This window comes from Callithrix jacchus, chromosome 1 (genome assembly GCF_049354715.1).
Source record: "Callithrix jacchus isolate 240 chromosome 1, calJac240_pri, whole genome shotgun sequence".
Taxonomy (NCBI): Eukaryota; Metazoa; Chordata; class Mammalia; order Primates; family Cebidae; genus Callithrix; species Callithrix jacchus.
Genome location: NC_133502.1, coordinates 88992149 through 88998935, shown reverse-complemented (window position 1 = coordinate 88998935; position 6787 = coordinate 88992149).

Below are 6787 nucleotides of genomic sequence, written 5' to 3'. Positions count from 1 at the left end.
CCAACAATGAAAGAACGTGAACTGTTGTGCATTTTCAGTGGACGTGGCCCAAAGGAGGTGTCACTGATAGGATAAACTGGTCATTCGAGTAAAAGAATCAGAGACCCTGTGGATTCTTATTTTAAGCTCACTGATTCTCTCTTTCTGCCTTCGTTTGGTTACGGTCGAGAGATACCACAAGCACATCATTATGGAGGTGTAGGGGAAGACTCAGGCTACTGAAACACAGTCACAGTCAACGGGGAAAAGAAATTCATGGCCGCAGAAAGATGATGGCCAGTGGGCTGTTACCACGCACTATAAAGTCAGAGACTGTCCTCGGCTGGGCGCAGTGGCTCATGACTGTAATCCCAGCACTTTGGGAGGCCAAAGTGGGCAGATCATGAGGTCAGCAGTTCGAGACCACCCTGACCAATATGGCGATACACCCTATTGCTGGGTGTAGTGGCAGATGCCTGTAATACAAGCTACTTGGGAGGCTGAGGCAGGGGAGTTGCTTGAACCCAGGAGGTGGAAGTTGTAGTGAGCCAAGATCGTGCCACTAAACTCCAGCCTGGCAACAGAGTAAGACTCAGTCTAAAAAAAAAAAGGCCTGATGTGGAAAAGCTCTCTGCCAGAAAGCACAGTGGTAGTTGCCAGAGCCTGGGACTGCAGAAGTGGGGAAGTGTTGGTCAAAGGATACAAAACTTCAGTTAGAAAGAGGACTAAGAGCACTGCGGAGACCCGTAGGGGAGCTCACCCCCACGGCCGCTGCCGCCACTGGCCCGTGCCATCACCCCACTTCTCTGCGCCTCGGGAGGCACCCAGCCAGCCCCTGGTGCCGTGCCACAATGTGGACCTGCCCTCCCGACACCTACCGCTACCCATGACCCCCACCCAGCCGCTCGCCAGCTGCCCGCCGGCCACACACGTCCCCGAAGCCGGGCCTAGGGCGGGCAGCAGCAGCGGCTTGGCGCAATCAGGCTAGGCTCTGTGGCGTCCCCATGGCTGTGGCCGGCTGGCAGGACAGCTCCGGCCAAGAGAAGTACCGGCTCGTTGTGGTTGGCGGTGGTGGCGTGGGCAAGTCGGTGCTCACCATCCGGTTCTTCTAGTCCTATTTTGTAACAGATTGTGATCCAACCACTGAAGATTCTTACACAAAGCAGTGTGTGATAGATGATAGAGCAGCGCGGCTAGATATTTTGGATACACTTTGGGAGGCCAAGGCAGGTGGATCACGAGGTCAAGAGATCGAGACCATCCTGGTCAACAAGGTGAAACCCCATCTCTACTAAAAATACAAAAATTAGCTGGGCATGGTGGTGCATGCCTGTAGTCCCAGCTACTCAGGAGGCTGAGGCAGGAGAATTGCCTGAACCCAGGAGGCGGAGGTTGCGGTGAGCCGGGATCGCGCCATTGCACTCCAGCCTGGGTAACAAGAGCGAAACTCCGTCTCAAAAAAAAAAAAAGAAAAGAAAAATCTCAATACATTATCGAGAGTAAAAATATAAACAGCCCATATTCACTAATAACAGTGCAATGAAAATCAGAAAACAGTAGCAAACAACAAAAGCATACATGCATGGTGGAAGCGGGGAGATGGTATCAGAGGAAACTTTTTACCTTTAAATGCACTTATTTGAAAAATTTAAAATGACTAGTAAAAATTACTTTTCCAGAAGGCTGGAATGATATAAAAGATCACTTGAATCACTACATACACCAGAATAGCCGCACTTAAAAAGGCTGACCACACCAATGTTGGGAAATACATGGAGGGATCTCAAGTATCCTACACTGTGAGTGGAGGTAAAAAGAGTTTAGGAAAAAGCCCAGGAATGCCTTATAAAATTAAGCACACACATGCCCTATAATCCAGCAATTCCACACCTAGGTAACACTAACAGAAATGAAAATACATGTCCACAAAACAACTTGCATAGAATATTCCGATACAAGGAACTTTATTCATACTAGTCAAGCCTGGAATCTGCTTAGGTGTTCAACAACAGGAGAATGGATAAACCAGCTAGTATGTTCATACAGTGAAATATCATTCAGCAATAAACAGCAGCAACCTATGATATGTGTACAACACAGATGAATCTCAAAAGCATTGTGCTAAAAGGACACCAGGCTTAAGTGGCTATATGCTGAAGGGTGTCATTTCTGTGGTGTTTAATAACAGGAAAAACTAGTCCATTATTTAACAAATCAGAACAATGGGTGCCTGAGGTAGAAGGGAGGTGACCAGGAAGTTGAACAGCTGAAGCTGCAGATGTGACAGATGTCCTGTACCTGAATAGGGTGTTTGGACTGCAGAGATTTATGCATTTGTTGGGCCTTATTAGTGCTATACTTAAGACGTGTGCATTTCATTGGTATGCAAATTTTAACTGAAGAACCAGCAGCAGCAAGAATCACACCCAGATACTGAACTCTCATTAATGATATGCATGCTGAAGCATTTCAGCGTAAATGTACAAGTATCTGCAGCTCAGTGAAATGAACAAAACATAAGATGGACTGATGAACAGCTGGAGGATAAATGGAACGATAAGTGATAAAGCTAGCACAGTAAAATGTAAATGCTAGCATCTGGCTGGCGAGTATATGAGTGCCCATTATAAAATTCCTTCAACTGCTCTGTATGTTTGAAATTTTTCATTATAAAATGTTAAGAAAAAGAAAACACCTTGAAACACAAAGGAAAGTATTCCTTGATAAGAAAATTCAATTTAGATATTAATTCCCACCAAACTGACCTAAAAATTCATTGTAATTCCAATCAAAATACTATCAGAACTTTTCAAAGAAATTAGGACATTCTTTAAGAAGACACAACATGAAAAACAAATTATTCATTTGTAAAAGTTTAATTTCTACATGACCAAGAAATAAGACATAAGGAATTATTAAAATTCATTAAGAAACAATGTAAAGGGAAAATGAACAAAGAATATGAACTGGCACCTGACAAAGAGATGTGAGTGCCAAGCCACATGCATCCACATGCTCAGCCTCACTAGTAACCAGGGAAATGGAGAACACCAAGCCACGTGTGTCCACACGCTCAGCCCTCACTAGTAACCAGAGAAATGGAGAACACCAAGCCACGTGTGTCCACACGCTCAGCCCTCATTAATAACCAGGGAAATGGAGAACACCAAGCCACATTTGTCCACACGCTCAGCCTCACTAGTAACCAGAAAAATAGAGAACACCAAGCCATGTGTGTCCACATGCTCAGCCTCACTAGTAACCAGAGAAATGGAGAACAAAGCAGGTCATTTATTCCTTTGTCATCCTTCGGGGTGGCAGAAGTTAACAAGTTTGGAAGTCATCTTATGGAAGATAAGGAGAAATGGGTCCTTAGAGATTGTGTCGGGAAAGTAACCTACGAGTGACCACTTGACAGTATCAGTCACAAAAAGGGGATGCCAGTGCTCCTGCAGGTTTTCCTCTTCAGAATCTCTCCTAGAGAAACCCAGCCACAGGTCTCAGGGCCAGGGCAGGGAGATGAGGTGGCGCAAGTGGAATGGAACTTTATTTCTAATGGAAATGCCCATCACTATGGAATAGGCACCTGCTCTGCACATGAGTCCAGAGAGAGGGAAAGAGAGCATCTGGAAACTTCAAATACACTGAGATGGAAAGATCTCCATGAATATGGTCAAGGAAACATGTCAAGTAGAGCACTGTGTAAAAATGTACATAAAAGTGATAAGAAGCATTTCTTTTTTAAAATATTTTTATGTTCATTGTCAAATAGCACTCTAGAAATTTCTCACCAACAGTGTATGGGTAAGCGTATTTATTCATTGCCTCAATAATACTGACTAATTTATGTTCTTTTAAATATATTTTCAAGTTGATTGTTCTCTTAAGATGTACTTCTTTAGGAAAATTTATACATGTACTGAGTGCCTAGAAACTCCCCAGATGATTTACCCTCACAACAAGGGAGGCAGGAGGCCAAGGTGAATGGATCACTTGAGGTTGGGAGTTCGAGACCAGCCTGACCAACATGGCGAAACCCTGTTTCTACTAAAAACACAAACATTAGCTAGGTGTGGTGGTGTGCACCTGTAACTCCAGCTACTCGGGAGGCTGAAACACAAGAATTGCCCGAACCTGGCAGGCCAAGTTTGTAGTGAGTGGAGATTGTACCACTGCACTCCAGCCCAGGTGACAGAGTGAGACTCTATCTCAAAAAATAAAATAACTGAAATAAAATACATAAATATAAAATAAGAGAAAACAATAATTTAACTTTTGAAATGACTTATATGCCTTTACCAAAGCCCTGTAATTGTGCTCATGGTGCAATTTCTTCTTTCCCTACTCTGTGTCTGAAGAATTATTAAGGAAAAATGCTCCATTACTATGGTTAGCACAGAATCTTCCCTTAAAGGCCAGGTGTGGTGGTGCACACCTACAATCTCAGTGATTTGGGAGGGCAAGGCAGGAAGACTGCTTGAGGCAAGAGTCTATGACCAGTCTGGACAGCACAGTGAGACCCCATTTCTACAAAAAATAAGAAAAAATTATCTGGGTGTGTGGTGGCACAGGCCTAAAGTCCCAGCTACTTGGGAGGCTGAAGTGGAAGGATGGCTTGAGCCCAGGAGTGCAAGACTGCTGTAAGCTGTGATCGTGCCACTGCACTCCAGTCTGGGTGAAAGAGCCAGACCACGTATTTAAAACACAAAACAAAACAAAACTGCCCTCAGCAAGCAAGCTGCTGATGTCTGCTGAGACAGGTCGCTGCCCTGCCTAGCCTCCCATCATGGCATTGTAGCACATCATGGGTGGATAATGGGTACAAGGCCCAGGGAAACAGAAGTCAGCCAACACTGCACACTTTAGCAATCACATAGTGTTCATGCTGTTGCTCAGACCATCTGAAAAGTGAAGCACTGCTCTCCAATTACATCTGAGTAGGAAATGCAGGAGACCTGGATAGTCACTGCTCACCTCAGACACAGGCAACGGAATGAGCGCTTCTCCATGTACATGATGGGGGAATGCCTGCAGTTCAGAGGGGACTCTCCCAAGACAGCCCGGCCACAGTGGAACAACCTTGTAATGGGAAACTAGAGGCCCCAGTTCAAGGCCACTGCTGTCAGCAGCTCGCAAAGGAACATGAGGCTGGCTGTGAACATCAGTCTCCTCATACACCGGAGGGCACCCCGAATCGGGAGTGAGTGGGCTGCTCCTAAGATAGGAGCTGGACTGCCCTGATATGTGGGAAGCCCAGTATAGCCACAGCCAGGAGCTCAAGAGCAATGCAAGGCTACAGAGAAGAAGGGAAAGTGAAAGGGACAAAGGAGGAGGGGTGTGTGTGAGTATGCATGTGTGGTGTTTGTGTGGTGCACACGTATGTGTGTGCATGCACACGCAGGTGTGTGGTGTGGTTGAGGGGGCCAAAGGACTACTTTATCTCTTAAGAGGAACATGCAAACTATAATTCTATTAATATATCATGCAGTGAAACAAATGTTGGACAAGAAAGTTAATCAAAGAGATGAACTTACATCAAACAAAGCTAAAACAGAGCAATCTGAAAATGACTTCAAAACAGATATATTCACATTCTGGATTTTTTGGCTCATTTCTGTTTGGCCTTGATCCTTTCTTTTCAAATAAAGTTGAAAGATGGCAGGTATCTGTTGTTACAGATTTAACTGGAAAATTACAGTATTTCTAGTGGACCCTAAGGGTAAAAAGTGTTGTAGTATCCACCAGTATCTGGAGAGGTAGAGGTGATGGAACGGTGGGGGAAGCCAGGCAGTGGATTTAAGATGAGGAGATGGTCTTCATTCACGGGGACAGTGGAAACGCACCTGTCTACAGAGTAGTCCTTAATGAGCAGAGACCACTACTTACAATAATTATTAACATCATTAGGTTCTACCTGGATACTCTCCTAGCCAACCCTTCTCCATGCACTGAATTAAGTTACAGAAGGTCATTCTTATTGACAACATAAAGCTGGAAGGTCACTAAAATGCTTATGCAAACTCCTTAGAAAGATAGGCTCAATCAGGCAGGGTATAGTTCTGCATGTATGGTCTTCATGAGCTCAACCACACAGGCACAGCATGGGGAATCTGCATTCCAATGCCCCTGTCCACCGGACCCTTTATCTTTGTTTCTTTGTTGAATGCAGTACCTAATCTGCTGTGACGATGTGAAGTGGTGGCTCTGATATAACCTGGGCTGCCCATCCCAACATATTATTTCACTGTGTTCTGGCCAGACTAGCATTGTAAAGAATATTGCTAAATGGCCAGCAGTTATACCTGGGAAGGTGCTGATGGAATGGCATATAAAGCCCTGCCCAGGTGGGAAGGGACGAGGGCAGAGTCTCACGGACAGCACCATGTTCCGGCCCAGGCCTGGAGGCAGCCACCTTCATGTTCTATATGAAGCTCAGCAGGACTAGAACCATAGGCCATCATTAGATAATCTGGTAACTTACAGCTGTCTCCCCAAGCAGGTGAGTAAAACTGAGCCTTCAGATAAAGTGGAAATTTTGCCCAGGATTTTGTCAGCACGTTGTCAGCAGCCATTCCTGTTTTTGAAACTGACCCTACTTTTGTTAGTCACTGCCTCTTTCTGTCTCTGTACTTCAGCTTACTGCTTACTAACTGGAAAACCTTAAGAGAAACTGCCTGCTGCATTGTCTAGAGTCCTGAGTTACTTCCCCTGCCCCTTCACCTATAAAAACTGTGTACTTTTCAGACTTCTGGGTGTGAACCCCTCTGGACCCGCTGGCGTAAAAAAGTGTGCTCCTCCGATCCCCTGA